Genomic DNA, 21,730 nt, shown 5'->3' on the forward strand with positions numbered 1-21,730 from the left:
TAGAGTGTAGGGTGTAGAGTGTAGGGTATAGAGTGTAGGGTATAGAGTGTATGGTATAGAGTGTAGGGTATAGAGTGTATGATATAGAGTGTAGGGTATAGAGTGTAGAGTGTAGGGAATAGAGTGTAGGGTATAGAGTGTAGAGTGTAGGGTATAGAGTGTATGGTATAGAGTGTAGAGTGTAGGGTATAGAGTGTAGGGTATAGAGTGTAGAGTATAGATTGTAGGGTATACAGTGTAGGGTATAGAGTATAGAGTATAGAGTGTATGGTGTAGAGTGTAGGGTATAGAGTGTAGGGTATAGAGTGTAGGGTATAGAGTGTAGGGTATAGAGTATAGAGTATAGAGTGTATGGTATAGAGTGTAGGGTATAGAGTGTAGAGTGTAGGGTATAGAGTGTAGAGTGTAGGGTATAGAGTGTAGGGTATAAAGTGTAGAGTGTAGAGTGTAGGGTATAGAGTGTAGGGTATAGAGTGTAGGGTATAAAGTGTAGGGTGTAGAGTGCAGATTGTAGGGTATAGAGTGCAAGGTATAGAGTGTAGTGTATAGAGTGTATGTTATAGACTGTAGGGTATAGAGTGTAGAGTTTAGGGTATAGAGTGTAGGGTATAGAGTGTAGGGTATAGAGTGTAGGGTATAGAGTGTATGGTATAGAGTGTAGGATATAGAGTGTAGGGTATAGAGTGTAGGGTATAGAGTGTAGGGTATAGAGTGTAGGGTATAAAGTGTAGGGTAGAGACTGTAGGGTAGAGAGTGTAGGGTATAGAGTGTATAGTATAGAGTGTAGGGTATAGAGTGTAGAGTGTAGGGTGTAGGGTATAGAGTGTAGGGTATAAAGTGTAGGGTATAAAGTGTAGGGTGTAGAGTGCAGATTGTAGGGTATAGAGTGTAAGGTATAGAGTGTAGTGTATAGAGTGTATGTTATAGAGTGTAGGGTATAGAGTGTAGAGTGTAGGGTATACAGTGTAGGGTATAGAGTGTAGGGTATAGAGTGTATAGTATAGAGTGTAGGGTATAGAGTGTAGGGTATAGAGTGTAGGGTATAGCGTGTAGGGTATAGAGTGTGGGGTATAGAGTGTAGGGTGTAGAGTGTAGGGTATAGAGTGTAGGGTATAAAGTGTATGGTATAGAGTGTAAGGTATAGAGTGTATGATATAGAGTGTAGGGTATAGAGTCTAGAGTGTAGGGTATAGAGTGTAGGGTATAGAGTGTAGAGTGTAGGGTATAGAGTGTATGGTATAGAGTGTAGAGTGTAGGGTATAGAGTGTAGGGTATAGAGTGTAGGGTTTAGATTGTAGGGTATAGAGTGTAGGGTAGAGAGTGTAGGGTATAGAGTGTATAGTATAGAGTGTAGGGTATAGAATGTAGGGTGTAGCGTGTAGGGTATAGAGTGTAGGGTATAGAGTGTACGGAATAGAGTGTAGGGTGTAGAGTGTAGGGTATAGAGTGTAGGGTATAGAGTGTAGGGTATAGAGTGTAGAGTGTAAGGTATAGAGTGTAGGATATAGAGTGTAGAGTGTATGGTATAGAGTGTAGGGTATAGAGTGTAGGGTATAGAGTGTATGGTATAGAGTGTAAGGTATATAGTGTAGGGTGTAGAGTGTAGGGTATAGAGTGTAGGGTATAGATTGTAGGGTATAGAGTGTTGGGCTATAGAGTGTAGGGTATAGAGTGTAGGGTATAGAGTGTAGGGTATAGCGTGTAGGGTATAGAGTGTAGGGTATAGAGTGTATGATATAGAGTGTAGGGTATAGAGTGTAGAGTGTAGGGAATAGAGTGTAGGATATAGAGTGTAGAGTGTAGGGTATAGAGTGTAGGGTATAGAGTGTATGATATAGAGTGTAGGGTATAGAGTATATAGTGTAGGGTATAGAGTGTAGGGTATAGAGTGTAGAGTGTAGGGTATAGAGTGTAAGGTATAGAGTGTAGGGTGTAGAGTTTAGGGTATAGAGTGTATGATATAGAGTGTAGGGTATAGAGTCTAGAGTGTAGGGTATAGAGTGTAGGGTATATAGTGTAGAGTATAGTGTATAGAGTGTATGGTATAGAGTGTAGGGTGTAGAGTGTATGGTATAGAGTGTAGGGTATAGAGTGTAGAGTGTAGGGTATAGAGTGTAGGGTATAGAGTGTAGGGTATAGAGTGTAGGGTATAGAGTGTATGGTATAGAGTGTAGGGTGTAGAGTGTAGGGTATAGAGTGTAGGGTATAGAGTGTAGGGTATAGAGTGTATGATATAGAGTGTAGGGTGTAGAGTGTAGGGTATAGAGTGTAGAGTGTAGTGTATAGAGTGTATGGTATAGAGTGTAGGGTGTAGAGTGTATGGTATAGAGTGTAGGGTATAGAGTGTAGAGTGTAGGGTATAGAGTGTAGTGTATAGAGTGTAGGGTATAGAGTGTATGGTATAGAGTGTAGGGTGTAGAGTGTAGGGTATAGAGTGTAGGGTATAGAGTGTAGAGTGTAGGGTATAGAGTATAGGGTATAGAGTGTATGGTGTAGGGTATAGATTGTAGGGTATAGAGTGTAGAGTGTAGGGTATAGAGTGTAGGGTATAGAGTGTAGGGTGTTGAGTGTAGGGTATAGAGTGTATGGTATAGAGTGTAGGGTATAGAGTGGATGGTATAGAGTTTATGTTATAGAGTGTAGGGTATAGAATGTATGGTATAGAGTGTATGTATAGAGTGTAGAGTGTAGGGTATAGAGTGTAGGGTATAGAGTGTAGAGTGTAGGGTATAGAGTGTATGGTATAAAGTGTAGGGTGTAGAGTGTATGGTATAGAGTGTATGGTATAGAGTGTAGGGTATAGAGTGTAGGGTATAGAGTATAGGGTATAGAGTGTAGGGTATAGAGTGTATGGTATAGAGTGTAGGGTGTGGAGTGTAGGGTATAGAGTGTAGAGTGTAGGGTATAGAGTGTAGAGTGTAGGGTATAAAGTGTAGAGTGTAGAGTGTAGGGTATAGAGTGTAGGGTATAGAGTGTAGGGTATAAAGTGTAGGGTGTAGAGTGCAGATTGTAGGGTATAGAGTGTAAGGTATAGAGTGTAGTGTATAGAGTGTATGTTATAGAGTGTAGGGTATAGAGTGTAGGGTATAGAGTGTAGGGTATAGAGTGTAGGGTATAGAGTGTATGGTATAGAGTGTAGGGTATAGAGTGTAGGGTATAGAGTGTAGGGTATAGATTGTAGGGTATAAAGTGTAGGGTAGAGAGTGTAGGGTATAGAGTGTATAGTATAGAGTGTAGGGTATAGAGTGTAGGGTGTAGAGTGTAGGGTATAGAGTGTAGGGTATAGAGTGTAGGGTATAGAGTGTAGGGTGTAAAGTGTAGGGTGTAAAGTGCAGATTGTAGGGTATAGAGTGTAAGGTATAAAGTGTAGTGTATAGAGTGTATGTTATAGAGTGTAGGGTATAGAGTGTAGAGTGTAGGGTATAGAGTGTAGGGTATAGAGTGTAGGGTATAGAGTGTATAGTATAGAGTGTAGGGTATAGAGTGTAGGGTATAGAGTGTAGGGTATAGAGTGTAGGGTGTAGAGTGTAGGGTATAGAGTGTAGGGTATAGAGTGTATGGTATAGAGTGTAGGGTATAGAGTGTATGATATAGAGTGTAGGGTATAGAGTGTAGAGTGTAGGGAATAGAGTGTAGGGTATAGAGTGTAGAGTGTAGGGTATAGAGTGTATGGTATAGAGTGTAGAGTGTAGGGTATAGAGTGTAGGGTATAGAGTGTAGGGTATAGAGTGTAGAGTATAGATTGTAGGGTATACAGTGTAGGGTATAGAGTATAGAGTATAGAGTGTATGGTGTAGAGTGTAGGGTATAGAGTGTAGGGTATAGAGTGTAGGGTATAGAGTGTAGGGTATAGAGTATAGAGTATAGAGTGTATGGTATAGAGTGTAGGGTATAGAGTGTAGAGTGTAGGGTATAGAGTGTAGAGTGTAGGGTATAGAGTGTAGGGTATAAAGTGTAGAGTGTAGAGTGTAGGGTATAGAGTGTAGGGTATAGAGTGTAGGGTATAAAGTGTAGGGTGTAGAGTGCAGATTGTAGGGTATAGAGTGCAAGGTATAGAGTGTAGTGTATAGAGTGTATGTTATAGACTGTAGGGTATAGAGTGTAGAGTTTAGGGTATAGAGTGTAGGGTATAGAGTGTAGGGTATAGAGTGTAGGGTATAGAGTGTATGGTATAGAGTGTAGGATATAGAGTGTAGGGTATAGAGTGTAGGGTATAGAGTGTAGGGTATAGAGTGTAGGGTATAAAGTGTAGGGTAGAGACTGTAGGGTAGAGAGTGTAGGGTATAGAGTGTATAGTATAGAGTGTAGGGTATAGAGTGTAGGGTGTAGAGTGTAGGGTATAGAGTGTAGGGTATAGAGTGTAGGGTATAAAGTGTAGGGTATAAAGTGTAGGGTGTAGAGTGCAGATTGTAGGGTATAGAGTGTAAGGTATAGAGTGTAGTGTATAGAGTGTATGTTATAGAGTGTAGGGTATAGAGTGTAGAGTGTAGGGTATACAGTGTAGGGTATAGAGTGTAGGGTATAGAGTGTATAGTATAGAGTGTAGGGTATAGAGTGTAGGGTATAGAGTGTAGGGTATAGCGTGTAGGGTATAGAGTGTAGGGTATAGAGTGTAGGGTGTAGAGTGTAGGGTATAGAGTGTAGGGTATAAAGTGTATGGTATAGAGTGTAGGGTATAGAGTGTATGATATAGAGTGTAGGGTATAGAGTCTAGAGTGTAGGGTATAGAGTGTAGGGTATAGAGTGTAGAGTGTAGGGTATAGAGTGTATGGTATAGAGTGTAGAGTGTAGGGTATAGAGTGTAGGGTATAGAGTGTAGGGTTTAGATTGTAGGGTATAGAGTGTAGGGTAGAGAGTGTAGGGTATAGAGTGTATAGTATAGAGTGTAGGGTATAGAATGTAGGGTGTAGCGTGTAGGGTATAGAGTGTAGGGTATAGAGTGTACGGAATAGAGTGTAGGGTGTAGAGTGTAGGGTATAGAGTGTAGGGTATAGAGTGTAGGGTATAGAGTGTAGAGTGTAAGGTATAGAGTGTAGGATATAGAGTGTAGAGTGTATGGTATAGAGTGTAGGGTATAGAGTGTAGGGTATAGAGTGTATGGTATAGAGTGTAGAGTATATAGTGTAGGGTGTAGAGTGTAGGGTATAGAGTGTAGGGTATAGATTGTAGGGTATAGAGTGTTGGGCTATAGAGTGTAGGGTATAGAGTGTAGGGTATAGAGTGTAGGGTATAGCGTGTAGGGTATAGAGTGTAGGGTATAGAGTGTATGATATAGAGTGTAGGGTATAGAGTGTAGAGTGTAGGGAATAGAGTGTAGGGTATAGAGTGTAGAGTGTAGGGTATAGAGTGTAGGGTATAGAGTGTATGATATAGAGTGTAGGGTTTAGAGTATATAGTGTGGGGTATAGAGTGTAGGGTATAGAGTGTAGAGTGTAGGGTATAGAGTGTAAGGTATAGAGTGTAGGGTGTAGAGTTTAGGGTATAGAGTGTATGATATAGAGTGTAGGGTATAGAGTCTAGAGTGTAGGGTATAGAGTGTAGGGTATATAGTGTAGAGTGTAGTGTATAGAGTGTATGGTATAGAGTGTAGGGTGTAGAGTGTATGGTATAGAGTGTAGGGTATAGAGTGTAGAGTGTAGGGTATAGAGTGTAGGGTATAGAGTGTAGGGTATAGAGTGTAGGGTATAGAGTGTATGGTATAGAGTGTAGGGTGTAGAGTGTAGGGTATAGAGTGTAGGGTATAGAGTGTAGGGTATAGAGTGTATGATATAGAGTGTAGGGTGTAGAGTGTAGGGTATAGAGTGTAGAGTGTAGTGTATAGAGTGTATGGTATAGAGTGTAGGGTGTAGAGTGTATGGTATAGAGGGTAGGGTATAGAGTGTAGAGTGTAGGGTATAGAGTGTAGGGTATAGAGTGTAGGGTATAGAGTGTATGGTATAGAGTGTAGGGTGTAGAGTGTAGGGTATAGAGTGTAGAGTGTAGGGTATAGAGTGTAGGGTATAGAGTGTAGGGTATAGAGTGTATAGTATAGAGTGTAGGGTATAGAGTGTAGGGTATAGAGTGTAGGGTATAGAGTGTAGGGTGTAGAGTGTAGTGTATAGAGTGTAGGGTATAGAGTGTATGGTATAGAGTGTAGGGTATAGAGTGTATGATATAGAGTGTAGGGTATAGAGTGTAGAGTGTAGGGAATAGAGTGTAGGGTATAGAGTGTAGAGTGTAGGGTATAGAGTGTATGGTATAGAGTGTAGAGTGTAGGGTATAGAGTGTAGGGTATAGAGTGTAGAGTATAGATTGTAGGGTATACAGTGTAGGGTATAGAGTATAGAGTATAGAGTGTATGGTGTAGAGTGTAGGGTATAGAGTGTAGGGTATAGAGTGTAGGGTATAGAGTGTAGGGAATAGAGTATAGAGTATAGAGTGTATGGTATAGAGTGTAGGGTATAGAGTGTAGAGTGTAGGGTATAGAGTGTAGAGTGTAGGGTATAGAGTGTAGGGTATAAAGTGTAGAGTGTAGAGTGTAGGGTATAGAGTGTAGGGTATAGAGTGTAGGGTATAAAGTGTAGGGTGTAGAGTGCAGATTGTAGGGTATAGAGTGCAAGGTATAGAGTGTAGTGTATAGAGTGTATGTTATAGACTGTAGGGTATAGAGTGTATAGTTTAGGGTATAGAGTGTAGGGTATAGAGCGTAGGGTATAGAGTGTAGGGTATAGAGTGTATGGTATAGAGTGTAGGATATAGAGTGTAGGGTATAGAGTGTAGGGTATAGAGTGTAGGGTATAGAGTGTAGGGTATAAAGTGTAGGGTAGAGACTGTAGGGTAGAGAGTGTAGGGTATAGAGTGTATAGTATAGAGTGTAGGGTATAGAGTGTAGAGTGTAGGGTGTAGGGTATAGAGTGTAGGGTATAAAGTGTAGGGTATAAAGTGTAGGGTGTAGAGTGCAGATTGTAGGGTATAGAGTGTAAGGTATAGAGTGTAGTGTATAGAGTGTATGTTATAGAGTGTAGGGTATAGAGTGTAGAGTGTAGGGTATACAGTGTAGGGTATAGAGTGTAGGGTATAGAGTGTATAGTATAGAGTGTAGGGTATAGAGTGTAGGGTATAGAGTGTAGGGTATAGCGTGTAGGGTATAGAGTGTAGGGTATAGAGTGTAGGGTGTAGAGTGTAGGGTATAGAGTGTAGGGTATAAAGTGTATGGTATAGAGTGTAGGGTATAGAGTGTATGATATAGAGTGTAGGGTATAGAGTCTAGAGTGTAGGGTATAGAGTGTAGGGTATAGAGTGTAGAGTGTAGGGTATAGAGTGTATGGTATAGAGTGTAGAGTGTAGGGTATAGAGTGTAGGGTATAGAGTGTAGGGTTTAGATTGTAGGGTATAGAGTGTAGGGTAGAGAGTGTAGGGTATAGAGTGTATAGTATAGAGTGTAGGGTATAGAATGTAGGGTGTAGCGTGTAGGGTATAGAGTGTAGGGTATAGAGTGTACGGAATAGAGTGTAGGGTGTAGAGTGTAGGGTATAGAGTGTAGGGTATAGAGTGTAGAGTGTAAGGTATAGAGTGTAGGATATAGAGTGTAGAGTGTATGGTATAGAGTGTAGGGTATAGAGTGTAGGGTATAGAGTGTATGGTATAGAGTGTAGGGTATATAGTGTAGGGTGTAGAGTGTAGGGTATAGAGTGTAGGGTATAGATTGTAGGGTATAGAGTGTTGGGCTATAGAGTGTAGGGTATAGAGTGTAGGGTATAGAGTGTAGGGTATAGCGTGTAGGGTATAGAGTGTAGGGTATAGAGTGTATGATATAGAGTGTAGGGTATAGAGTGTAGAGTGTAGGGAATAGAGTGTAGGATATAGAGTGTAGAGTGTAGGGTATAGAGTGTAGGGTATAGAGTGTATGATATAGAGTGTAGGGTATAGAGTATATAGTGTAGGGTATAGAGTGTAGGGTATAGAGTGTAGAGTGTAGGGTATAGAGTGTAAGGTATAGAGTGTAGGGTGTAGAGTTTAGGGTATAGAGTGTATGATATAGAGTGTAGGGTATAGAGTCTAGAGTGTAGGGTATAGAGTGTAGGGTATATAGTGTAGAGTGTAGTGTATAGAGTGTATGGTATAGAGTGTAGGGTGTAGAGTGTATGGTATAGAGTGTAGGGTATAGAGTGTAGAGTGTAGGGTATAGAGTGTAGGGTATAGAGTGTAGGGTATAGAGTGTAGGGTATAGAGTGTATGGTATAGAGTGTAGGGTGTAGAGTGTAGGGTATAGAGTGTAGGGTATAGAGTGTAGGGTATAGAGTGTATGATATAGAGTGTAGGGTGTAGAGTGTAGGGTATAGAGTGTAGAGTGTAGTGTATAGAGTGTATGGTATAGAGTGTAGGGTGTAGAGTGTATGGTATAGAGTGTAGGGTATAGAGTGTAGAGTGTAGGGTATAGAGTGTAGGGTATAGAGTGTAGGGTATAGAGTGTATGGTATAGAGTGTAGGGTGTAGAGTGTAGGGTATAGAGTGTAGGGTATAGAGTGTAGAGTGTAGGGTATAGAGTATAGGGTATAGAGTGTATGGTGTAGGGTATAGATTGTAGGGTATAGAGTGTAGAGTGTAGGGTATAGAGTGTAGGGTATAGAGTGTAGGGTGTTGAGTGTAGGGTATAGAGTGTATGGTATAGAGTGTAGGGTATAGAGTGGATGGTATAGAGTTTATGTTATAGAGTGTAGGGTATAGAATGTATGGTATAGAGTGTATGTATAGAGTGTAGAGTGTAGGGTATAGAGTGTAGGGTATAGAGTGTAGAGTGTAGGGTATAGAGTGTATGGTATAAAGTGTAGGGTGTAGAGTGTATGGTATAGAGTGTATGGTATAGAGTGTAGGGTATAGAGTGTAGGGTATAGAGTATAGGGTATAGAGTGTAGGGTATAGAGTGTATGGTATAGAGTGTAGGGTGTGGAGTGTAGGGTATAGAGTGTAGGGTATAGAGTGTAGAGTGTAGGGTATAGAGTGTAGGGTATAAAGTGTAGAGTGTAGAGTGTAGGGTATAGAGTGTAGGGTATAGAGTGTAGGGTATAGAGTGTAGGGTATAGAGTGTAGGGTGTAGAGTGTAGGGTATAGAGTGTAGGGTATAGAGTGTAGGGTATAGAGTGTAGGGTGTAGAGTGTGGGGTATAGAGTGTAGGGTATAGAGTGTGGGGTATAGAGTGTACGGTATAGAGTGTAGGGTATAGAGTGTAGGGTATAGAGTGTAGGGTATAGAGTATAGGGTATAGAGTGTAGGGTATAGAGTGTAGAGTGTAGGGTGTAGAGTGTATGGTATAGAGTGTAGGGGGTATAGAGTGTATGTTATAGAGTGTAGGGTATAGAGTGTATTTATAGAGTGTAGGGTATAGAGTGTAGAGTGTAGAGTGTAGGGTATAGAGTGTAGGGTATAGAGTGTAAGGTATAGAGTGTAGGGTGTGGAGTGTAGGGTATAGAGTGTAGGGTATAGAGTGTAGAGTGTAGGGTATAGAGTGTAGGGTATAAAGTGTAGAGTGTAGAGTGTAGGGTATAGAGTGTAGGGTATAGAGTGTAGGGTATAGAGTGTAGGGTATAGAGTGTAGGGTATAGAGTGTAGGGTGTAGAGTGTAGGGTATAGAGTGTAGGGTATAGAGTGTAGGGTATAGAGTGTAGGGTGTAGAGTGTGGGGTATAGAGTGTAGGGTATAGAGTGTGGGGTATAGAGTGTACGGTATAGAGTGTAGGGTATAGAGTGTAGGGTATAGAGTGTAGGGTATAGAGTATAGGGTATAGAGTGTAGGGTATAGAGTGTAGAGTGTAGGGTGTAGAGTGTATGGTATAGAGTGTAGGGGGTATAGAGTGTATGTTATAGAGTGTAGGGTATAGAGTGTATTTATAGAGTGTAGGGTATAGAGTGTAGAGTGTAGAGTGTAGGGTATAGAGTGTAGGGTATAGAGTGTAAGGTATAGAGTGTAGGGTGTTGAGTGTAAGGTATAGAGTCTATGGTATAGAGTGTATGGTATAGAGTGTATGGTATAGAGTGTATGGTATAGAGTGTATGGTATAGAGTGTAGGGTATAGAGTGTAGGGTATAGAGTGTAGAGTGTAGGGTATAGATTATGGTATAAAGTGTATGGTGTAGAGTGTATGGTATAGAGTGTATGGTATAGAGTGTAGGGTATGGAGTGTAGGGTATAGAGTGTAGAGTGTAGGGATTAGAGTGTAGGGTATAGAGTGTAGGGTATAGAGTGTATGTTATAGAGTGTAGGGTATGGAGTGTAGAGTTTAGGGTATAGAGTGTAGGGTATAGAGTGTAGGGTGTAGAGTGTAAGGTATAGAGTGTAGTGTATAGAGTGTATGTAAGAGATTGTAGGGTATAGAGTGTAGGGTATAGAGTGTAGAGTGTAGAGATAGAGTGTATGGTATAGAGTGTAGAGTGTAGGGTATAGAGTGTAGCGTATAGAGTGTAGGGTATAGAGTGTAGGGTATAGAATATAGAGTGTAGGGTATAGAGTATAGAGTGTATGGTGTAGAGTGTAGGGTATTGAGTGTATAGTGTAGGGTATAGAGTGTAGGGTATAGAGTGTAGGGTATAGAGTGTAGGGTATAGAGTGTATGGTATAGAGTGTAGGGTATGGAGTGTAGGGTATAGAGTGTAGAGTGTAGGGATTAGAGTGTAGGGTATAGAGTGTAGGGTATAGAGTGTATGTTATAGAGTGTAGGGTATGGAGTGTAGAGTTTAGGGTATAGAGTGTAGGGTATAGAGTGTAGGGTGTAGAGTGTAAGGTATAGAGTGTAGTGTATAGAGTGTATGTAAGAGATTGTAGGGTATAGAGTGTAGGGTATAGAGTGTAGAGTGTAGAGATAGAGTGTATGGTATAGAGTGTAGAGTGTAGGGTATAGAGTGTAGCGTATAGAGTGTAGGGTATAGAGTGTAGGGTATAGAGTATAGAGTGTAGGGTATAGAGTATAGAGTGTATGGTGTAGAGTGTAGGGTATTGAGTGTATAGTGTAGGCTATAGAGTGTAGGGTATAGAGTGTAGGGTATAGAGTGTAGGGTATAGAGTGTAGGGTATAAAGTGTAGAGTGTAGGGTATAGAGTGTAGGGTATAGAGTGTAGGGTGTAGAGTGCAGATTGTAGGGTATAGAGTGTAGTGTATAGAGTGTATGTTATAGAGTGTAGGGTGTAGAGTTTAGGGTATAGAGTGTAGGGTATAGTGTGTAGGGTATAGAGTGTATGGTATAGAGTGTAGGGTATAGAGTGTAGGGTATAGAGTGTAGCGTGTAGGGTATAGAGTGTAGGGTGTAGAGTGTAGGGTATAGAGTGTATGGTATAGAGTGTAGGGTATAGAGTGTAGAGTGTAGGGTATAGAGTGTAGGGTATAGAGTGTAGGGTATAGATTGTAGGGTATAGAGTGTAGAGTGTAGGGTATAGAATATAGGGTATAGAGTGTATGGTGTAGGGTATAGAGTGTAGGGTATAGAGTGTAGAGTGTAGGGTATAGAGTGTAGGGTATAGAGTGTAGGGTGTTGAGTGTAGGGTATAGAGTGTATGGTATAGAGTGTAGGGTATAGAGTGTATGGTATAGAGTGTATGGTATAGAGTGTAGGGTATAGAATGTATGGTATAGAGTGTATGGTATAGAGTGTAGAGTGTAGGGTATAGAGTGTAGGGTATAGAGTGTAGAGTGTAGGGTATAGAGTGTATGGTATAAAGTGTAGGGTGTAGAGTGTATGGTATAGAGTGTATGGTATAGAGTGTAGGGTATAGAGTGTAGGGTATAGAGTATAGGGTATAGAGTGTAGGGTATAGAGTGTAGAGTGTAGGGTATAAAGTGAAGAGTGTAGAGTATAGAGTGTAGGGTATAGAGTGTAGGGTATAAAGTGTAGGGTGTAGAGTGCAGAATGTAGGGTATAGAGTGTAGGGTATAGAGTGTAGGGTGTAGGGTATAGAGTGTAGGGTATAGAGTGTATGGTATAGAGTGTAGGGTATAGAGTGTAGGGTATAGAGTGTAGGGTATAGATTGTAAGGTATAAAGTGTAGGGTAGAGACTGTAGGGTAGAGAGTGTAGGGTATAGAGTGTATAGTATAGAGTGTAGGGTATAGAGTGTAGGGTGTAGAGTGTAGGGTATAGAGTGTAGGGTATAGAGTTTAGGGTATAGAGTGTATAGTATAGAGTGTAGGGTATAGAGTGTAGGGTATAGAGTGTAGGGTGTAGAGTGTAGGGTATAGAGTGTAGGGTATAGAGTGTATGGTATAGAGTGTAGGGTATAGAGTGTATGATATAGAGTGTAGGGTATAGAGTGTAGAGTGTAGGGTATAGAGTGTAGAGTGTAGAGTGTAGGGTATAGAGTGTATGGTGTAGAGTGTAGGGTATAGAGTGTAGTGTATAGAGTGTATGGTATAGAGTGTAGGGTATAGAGTGTATGATATAGAGTGTAGGGTATAGAGTGTAGAGTGTAGGGTATAGAGTGTAGAGTGTAGAGTGTAGGGTATAGAGTGTATGGTGTAGAGTGTAGGGTATAGAGTGTAGGGTATAGAGTTTAGGGTATAGAGTGTAGGGTATAGATTGTAGGGTATAGAGTATAGAGTGTAGGGTATAGAGTATAGAGTGTATGGTGTAGAGTGTAGGGTATAGAGTGTAGTGTATAGAGTGTAGGGTATAGAGTGTAGGGTATAGAGTATAGAGTGTAGGGTATAGAGTATAGAGTGTATGGTGTAGAGTGTAGGGATAGAGTGTATGGTATAGAGTTTAGGGTATAGAGTGTAGAGTGTAGGGTATAGAGTGTAGTGTATAGATTGTAGGGTATAGAGTATAGAGTGTAGGGTATAGAGTATAGAGTGTATGGTGTAGAGTGTAGGGTATAGAGTGTATAGTGTAGGGTATAGAGTGTAGGGTATAGAGTGTAGGGTATAGACTGTAGGGTAGAGAGTGTAGGGTATAGAGTGTATAGTATAGAGTGTAGGGTATAGAGTGTAGGGTGTAGAGTGTAGGGTATAGAGTGTAGGGTATAGAGTGTAGGGTATAGAGTGTAGTGTATAAAGTGTAGGGTGTAGAGTGCAGATTGTAGGGTATAGAGTGTAAGGTATAGAGTGTAGTGTATAGAGTGTATGTTATAGAGTGTAGGGTATAGAGTGTAGGGTATAGAGTGTATAGTATAGAGTGTAGGGTATAGAGTGTAGGGTATAGAGTGTAGGGTGTAGAGTGTAGGGTATAGAGTGTAGGGTATAGAGTGTATGGTATAGAGTGTAGGGTATAGAGTGTATGATATAGAGTGTAGGGTATAGAGTGTAGAGTGTAGGGTATAGAGTGTAGGGTATAGAGTGTAGAGTGTAGGGTATAGAGTGTATGGTATAGAGTGTAGAGTGTAGGGTATAGAGTGTAGGGTATAGAGTGTAGGGTATAGAGTGTAGGGTATAGATTGTAGGGTATAGAGTATAGAGTGTAGGGTATAGAGTATAGAGTGTATGGTGTAGAGTGTAGGGTATAGAGTGTAGGGTATAGAGTGTAGGGTATAGAGTGTAGGGTATAGAGTGTAGAGTGTAGGGATAGATTGTATGGTATAGAGTGTAGGGTATAGAGTGTAGAGTGTAGGGTATAGAGTGTAGGGTATAGATTGTAGGGTACAGAGTATAGAGTGTAGGGTATAGAGTATAGAGTGTATGGTGTAGAGTGTATGGTGTAGAGTGTAGGGTATAGAGTGTAGGGTATAGAGTTTAGGGTATAGAGTGTAGGGTATAGATTGTAGGGTATAGAGTATAGAGTGTAGGGTATAGAGTATAGAGTGTATGGTGTAGAGTGTAGGGTATAGAGTGTAGGGTATAGAGTGTAGGGTATAGAGTGTAGGGTATAGAGTGTAGAGTGTAGGGATAGAGTGTATGGTATAGAGTTTAGGGTATAGAGTGTAGAGTGTAGGGTATAGAGTGTAGTGTATAGATTGTAGGGTATAGAGTATAGAGTGTAGGGTATAGAGTATAGAGTGTATGGTGTAGAGTGTAGGGTATAGAGTGTATAGTGTAGGGTATAGAGTGTAGGGTATAGAGTGTAGGGTATAGACTGTAGGGTAGAGAGTGTAGGGTATAGAGTGTATAGTATAGAGTGTAGGGTATAGAGTGTAGGGTGTAGAGTGTAGGGTATAGAGTGTAGGGTATAGAGTGTAGGGTATAGAGTGTAGTGTATAAAGTGTAGGGTGTAGAGTGCAGATTGTAGGGTATAGAGTGTAAGGTATAGAGTGTAGTGTATAGAGTGTATGTTATAGAGTATAGGGTATAGAGTGTAGAGTGTAGGGTATAGAGTGTAGGGTATAGAGTGTATAGTATAGAGTGTAGGGTATAGAGTGTAGGGTATAGAGTGTAGGGTATAGAGTGTAGGGTGTAGAGTGTAGGGTATAGAGTGTATGGTATAGAGTGTAGGGTATAGAGTGTATGATATAGAGTGTAGGGTATAGAGTGTAGAGTGTAGGGTATAGAGTGTAGGGTATAGAGTGTAGAGTGTAGGGTATAGAGTGTATGGTATAGAGTGTAGAGTGTAGGGTATAGAGTGTAGGGTATAGAGTGTAGGGTATAGAGTGTAGGGTATAGATTGTAGGGTATAGAGTATAGAGTGTAGGGTATAGAGTATAGAGTATAGAGTGTATGGTGTAGAGTGTAGGGTATAGAGTGTATAGTGTAGGGTATAGAGTGTAGGGTATAGAGTGTAGGGTATAGACTGTAGGGTAGAGAGTGTAGGGTATAGAGTGTATAGTATAGAGTGTAGGGTATAGAGTGTAGGGTGTAGAGTGTAGGGTATAGAGTGTAGGGTATAGAGTGTAGGGTATAGAGTGTAGTGTATAAAGTGTAGGGTGTAGAGTGCAGATTGTAGGGTATAGAGTGTAAGGTATAGAGTGTAGTGTATAGAGTGTATGTTATAGAGTATAGGGTATAGAGTGTAGAGTGTAGGGTATAGAGTGTAGGGTATAGAGTGTATAGTATAGAGTGTAGGGTATAGAGTGTAGGGTATAGAGTGTAGGGTATAGAGTGTAGGGTGTAGAGTGTAGGGTATAGAGTGTATGGTATAGAGTGTAGGGTATAGAGTGTATGATATAGAGTGTAGGGTATAGAGTGTAGAGTGTAGGGTATAGAGTGTAGGGTATAGAGTGTAGAGTGTAGGGTATAGAGTGTATGGTATAGAGTGTAGAGTGTAGGGTATAGAGTGTAGGGTATAGAGTGTAGGGTATAGAGTGTAGGGTATAGATTGTAGGGTATAGAGTATAGAGTGTAGGGTATAGAGTATAGAGTATAGAGTGTATGGTGTAGAGTGTAGGGTATAGAGTGTAGGGTATAGAGTGTAGGGTATAGAGTGTAGGGTATAGAGTGTAGAGTGTAGGGATAGATTGTATGGTATAGAGTGTAGGGTATAGAGTGTAGAGTGTAGGGTATAGAGTGTAGGGTATAGATTGTAGGGTATAGAGTATAGAGTGTAGGGTATAGAGTATAGAGTGTATGGTGTAGAGTGTAGGGTATAGAGTGTATAGTGTAGGGTATAGAGTGTAGGGTATAGAGTGTAGGGTATAGAGTGTAGGGTATAGAGTGTAGGGTGTAGAGTGTATGGTTTTGAGTGTAGGGTATAGATTTAAGGTATAGAGTGTAGGGCATAGAGTGTAGGGTATAAAGTGTAGAGTGTAGGGTATAGAGTGTAGGGTATAGAGTGTAGGGTGTAGAGTGCAGATTGTAGGGTATAGAGTGTAGTATATAGAGTGTATGTTATAGAGTGTAGGGTGTAGAGTTTAGGGTATAGAGTGTAGGGTATAGTGTGTAGGGTATAGAGTGTATGGTATAGAGTGTAGGGTATAGAGTGTAGGGTATAGAGTGTAGCGTGTAGGGTATAGAGTGTAGGGTGTAGAGTTTAGGGTATAGAGTGTAGGGTATAGAGTGTAGGGTATAGAGTGTAGAGTGTAGGGTATAGAGTGTAGGGTATAGAGTGTAGGGTATAGATTGTAGGGTATAGAGTGTAGAGTGTAGGGTATAGAGTATAGGGTATAGAGTGTATGGTGTAGGGTATAGAGTGTAGGGTGTAGAGTGTAGGGTATAGAGTGTAGGGTGTTGAGTGCAGGGTATAGAGTGTAGGGTATAGAGTGTATGATATAGAGTGTAGGGTATAGAGTGTAGAGTGTAGGGTATAGAGTGTAGAGTGTAGAGTGTAGGGTATAGAGTGTATGGTATAGAGTGTAGAGTGTAGGGTATAGAGTGTAGGGTATAGAGTTTAGGGTATAGAGTGTAGGGTATAGATTGTAGGGTATAGAGTATAGAGTGTAGGGTATAGAGTATAGAGTGTATGGTGTAGAGTGTAAGGTATAGAGTGTAGGGTATAGAGTGTAGGGTATAGAGTGTAGGGTATAGAGTGTAGAGTGTAGGGATAGAGTGTATGGTATAGAGTTTTGGGTATAGAGTGTAGAGTGTAGGGTATAGAGTGTAGGGTATAGATTGTAGGGTATAGAGTATAGAGTGTAGGGTATAGAGTATAGAGTGTATGGTGTAGAGTGTAGGGTATAGAGTGTATAGTGTAGGGTATAGAGTGTAGGGTATAGAGTGTAGGGTATAGACTGTAGCGTAGAGAGTGTAGGGTATAGAGTGTATAGTATAGAGTGTAGGGTATAGAGTGTAGGGTGTAGAGTGTAGGGTATAGAGTGTAGGGTATAGAGTGTAGGGTATAGAGTGTAGTGTATAAAGTGTAGGGTGTAGAGTGCAGATTGTAGGGTATAGAGTGTAAGGTATAGAGTGTAGTGTATAGAGTGTATGTTATAGAGTATAGGGTATAGAGTGTAGAGTGTAGGGTATAGAGTGTAGGGTATAGAGTGTATAGTATAGAGTGTAGGGTATAGAGTGTAGGGTATAGAGTTTAGGGTATAGAGTGTAGGGTGTAGAGTGTAGGGTATAGAGTGTAGGGTATAGAGTGTATGGTATAGAGTGTAGGGTATAGAGTGTATGATATAGAGTGTAGGGTATAGAGTGTAGAGTGTAGGGTATAGAGTGTAGGGTATAGAGTGTAGAGTGTTAGGTATAGAGTGTATGGTATAGAGTGTAGAGTGTAGGGTATAGAGTGTAGGGTATAGAGTGTAGGGTATAGATTGTAGGGTATAGAGTATAGAGTGTAGGGTATAGAGTATAGAGTGTATGGTGTAGAGTGTAGGGTATAGAGTGTAGGGTATAGAGTGTAGGGTATAGAGTGTAGGGTATAGAGTGTAGAGTGTAGGGATAGATTGTATGGTATAGAGTGTAGGGTATAGAGTGTAGAGTGTAGGGTATAGAGTGTAGGGTATAGATTGTAGGGTATAGAGTATAGAGTGTAGGGTATAGAGTGTAGGGTATAGAGTGTAGGGTATAGAGTGTAGGGTATAAAGTGTAGAGTGTAGGGTATAGAGTGTAGGGTATAGAGTGTAGGGTGTAGAGTGCAGATTGTAGGGTATAGAGTGTAGTGTATAGAGTGTATGTTATAGAGTGTAGGGTGTAGAGTTTAGGGTATAGAGTGTAGGGTATAGTGTGTAGGGTATAGAGTGTATGGTATAGAGTGTAGGGTATAGAGTGTAGGGTATAGAGTGTAGCGTGTAGGGTATAGAGTGTAGGGTGTAGAGTTTAGGGTATAGAGTGTAGGGTATAGAGTGTAGAGTGTAGGGTATAGAGTGTAGGGTATAGAGTGTGGGGTATAGATTGTAGGGTATAGAGTGTAGAGTGTAGGGTATAGAGTATAGGGTATAGAGTGTATAGTGTAGGGTATAGAGTGTAGGGTGTAGAGTGTAGGGTATAGAGTGTAGGGTATAGAGTGTAGGGTGTTGAGTGTAGGGTATAGAGTGTATGGTATAGAGTGTAGGGTATAGAGTGTATGGTATAGAGTTTATGGTATAGAGTGTAGGGCATAGAATGTATGGTATAGAGTGTATGGTATAGAGTGTAGAGTGTAGGGTATAGAGTGTAGGGTATAGAGTGTAGAGTGTAGGGTATAGAGTGTATGGTATAAAGTGTAGGGTGTAGAGTGTATGGTATAGAGTGTATGGTATAGAGTGTAGGGTATAGAGTGTAGGGTATAGAGTATATGGTATAGAGTGTAGGGTATAGAGTGTATGGTATAGAGTGTAGGGTATGGAGTGTAGGGTATAGAGTGTAGAGTGTAGGGATTAGAGTGTAGGGTATAGAGTGTAGGGTATAGAGTGTGGAGTTTAGGGTATAGAGTGTAGTGTGTAGAGTGTATGGTATAGAGTGTAGGGTATAGAGTATAGGGTATAGAGTGTATGGTGTAGAGTGTAGGGTATAGAGTGTAGGGTATAGAGTGTAGAGTGTAGGGTGTAGAGTGTATGGTATAGAGTGTAGGGGGTATAGAGTGTAGGGTATAGAGTATAGGGTATAGAGTGTATGGTGTAGAGTGTAGGGTATAGAGTGTAGGGTATAGAGTGTAGAGTGTAGGGTGTAGAGTGTATGGTATAGAGTGTAGGGGGTATAGAGTGTATGTTATAGAGTGTAGGGTATAGAGTGTATTTATAGAGTGTAGGGTATAGAGTGTAGAGTGTAGAGTGTAGGGTATAGAGTGTAGGGTATAGAGTGTAAGGTATAGAGTGTAGGGTGTTGAGTGTAAGGTATAGAGTCTATGGTATAGAGTGTATGGTATAGAGTGTATGGTATAGAGTGTATGGTATAGAGTGTAGGGTATAGAGTGTAGGGTATAGAGAGTAGAGTGTAGGATATAGATTATGGTATAAAGTGTAGGGTGTAGAGTGTATGGTATAGAGTGTATGGTTTAGAGTGTAGGGTATAGAGTGTAGGGTATAGAGTGTAGGGTATAGAGTGTATGGTATAGAGTGTAGGGTATGGAGTGTAGGGTATAGAGTGTAGAGTGTAGGGATTAGAGTGTAGGGTATAGAGTGTAGGGTATAGAGTGTATGTTATAGAGTGTAGGGTATAGAGTGTAGAGTTTAGGGTATAGAGTGTAGGGTATAGAGTGTAAGGTGTAGAGTGTAAGGTATAGAGTGTAGTTCATAGAGTGTATGTAAGAGATTGTAGGGTATAGAGTGTAGGGTATAGAGTGTAGAGTGTAGGGATAGAGTGTATGGTATAGAGTCTAGAGTGTAGGGTATAGAGTGTAGGGTATAGAGTGTAGGGTATAGAGTGTAGGGTATAGAGTATAGAGTGTAGGGTATAGAGTATAGAGTGTATGGTGTAGAGTGTAGGGTATTGAGTGTATAGTGTAGGGTATAGAGTGTAGGGTATAGAGTGTAGGGTATAGAGTGTAGGGTATAGAGTGTAGGGTATAAAGTGTAGTGTATAGGGTATAGAGTGTAGGGTATAGAGTGTAGGGTGTAGAGTGCAGATTGTAGGGTATAGAGTGTAGTGTATAGAGTGTATGTTATAGAGTGTAGGGTGTAGAGTTTAGGGTATAGAGTGTAGGGTATAGTGTGTAGGGTATAGAGTGTATGGTATAGAGTGTAGGGTATAGAGTGTAGGGTATAGAGTGTAGCGTGTAGGGTATAGAGTGTAGGGTGTAGAGTGTAGGGTATAGAGTGTATGGTATAGAGTGTAGGGTATAGAGTGTAGAGTGTAGGGTATAGAGTGTAGGATATAGATTGTAGGGTATAGAGTGTAGAGTGTAGGGTATAGAATATAGGGTATAGAGTGTATGGTGTATGGTGTAGGGTATAGAGTGTAGGGTATAGAGTGTAGAGTGTAGGGTATAGAGTGTAGGGTGTTGAGTGTAGGGTATAGAGTGTATGGTATAGAGTGTAGGGTATAGAGTGTATGGTATAGAGTGTAGGGTATAGAATGTATGGTATTAGAATGTATGGTATAGAGTGTATGGTATAGAGTGTAGAGTGTAGGGTATAGAGTGTAGGGTATAGAGTGTAGAGTGTAGGGTATAGAGTGTATGGTATAAAGTGTAGGGTGTAGAGTGTATGGTATAGAGTGTATGGTATAGAGTGTAGGGTATAGAGTGTAGGGTATAGAGTATAGGGTATAGAGTGTAGGGTATAGAGTGTAGAGTGTAGGGTATAAAGTGTAGAGTGTAGAGTATAGAGTGTAGGGTATAGAGTGTAGGGTATAAAGTGTAGAGTGTAGAGTGTAGGGTATAGAGTGTAGGGTATAGAGTGTAGGGTATAAAGTGTAGGGTGTAGAGTGCAGAATGTAGGGTATAGAGTGTAGTGTATAGAGTGTATGTTATAGAGTGTAGGGTATAGAGTGTAGGGTATAGAGTGTAGGGTATAGAGTGTATGGTATAGAGTGTAGGGTATAGAGTGTAGGGTATAGAGTGTAGGGTATAGATTGTGGGGTATAAAGTGTAGGGTAGAGACTGTAGGGTAGAGAGTGTAGGGTATAGAGTGTATAGTATAGAGTGTAGGGTATAGAGTGTAGGGTGTAGAGTGTAGGGTATAGAGTGTAGGGTATAGAGTTTAGGGTATAGAGTGTAGGGTATAAAGTGTAGGGTGTAGAGTGCAGATTGTAGGGTATAGAGTGTAAGGTATAGAGTGTAGTGTATAGAGTGTATGTTATAGAGTGTAGGGTATAGAGTGTAGAGTGTAGGGTATAGAGTGTAGGGTATAGAGTGTAGGGTATAGAGTGTATAGTATAGAGTGTAGGGTATAGAGTGTAGGGTATAGAGTGTAGGGTATAGAGTGTAGGGTGTAGAGTGTAGGGTATAGAGTGTAGGGTATAGAGTGTATGGTATAGAGTGTAGGGTATAGAGTGTATGATATAGAGTGTAGGGTATAGAGTGTAGAGTGTAGGGTATAGAGTGTAGAGTGTAGGGTATAGAGTGTATGGTATAGAGTGTAGAGTGTAGGGTATAGAGTGTAGGGTATAGAGTTTAGGGTATAGAGTGTAGTGTATAGATTGTAGGGAATAGAGTATAGAGTGTAGGGTATAGAGTATAGAGTGTATGGTGTAGAGTGTAGGGTATAGAGTGTAGGGTATAGAGTGTAGGGTATAGAGTGTAGAGTGTAGGGATAGAGTGTATGGTATAGAGTTTAGGGTATAGAGTGTAGAGTGTAGGGTATAGAGTGTAGGGTATAGATTGTAGGGTATAGAGTATAGAGTGTAGGGTATAGAGTATAGAGTGTATGGTGTAGAGTGTAGGGTATAGAGTGTATAGTGTAGGGTATAGAGTGTAGGGTATAGAGTGTAGGGTATAGACTGTAGGGTAGAGAGTGTAGGGTATAGAGTGTATAGTATAGAGTGTAGGGTATAGAGTGTAGGGTGTAGAGTGTAGGGTATAGAGTGTAGGGTATAGAGTGTAGTGTATAAAGTGTAGGGTGTAGAGTGCAGATTGTAGGGTATAGAGTGTAAGGTATAGAGTGTAGTGTATAGAGTGTATGTTATAGAGTATAGGGTATAGAGTGTAGAGTGTAGGGTATAGAGTGTAGGGTATAGAGTGTATAGTATAGAGTGTAGGGTATAGAGTGTAGGGTATAGAGTGTAGGGTATAGAGTGTAGGGTGTAGAGTGTAGGGTATAGAGTGTAGGGTATAGAGTGTATGGTATAGAGTGTAGGGTATAGAGTGTATGATATAGAGTGTAGGGTATAGAGTGTAGAGTGTAGGGTATAGAGTGTAGAGTGTAGGGTATAGAGTGTATGGTATAGAGTGTAGAGTGTAGGGTATAGAGTGTAGGGTATAGAGTGTAGGGTATAGAGTGTAGGGTATAGATTGTAGGGTATAGAGTATAGAGTGTAGGGTATAGAGTATAGAGTATAGAGTGTATGGTGTAGAGTGTAGGGTATAGAGTGTAGGGTATAGAGTGTAG

Source organism: Ranitomeya imitator, chromosome 7 (genome assembly GCF_032444005.1).
Source record: "Ranitomeya imitator isolate aRanImi1 chromosome 7, aRanImi1.pri, whole genome shotgun sequence".
Classification (NCBI taxonomy): Eukaryota; Metazoa; Chordata; class Amphibia; order Anura; family Dendrobatidae; genus Ranitomeya; species Ranitomeya imitator.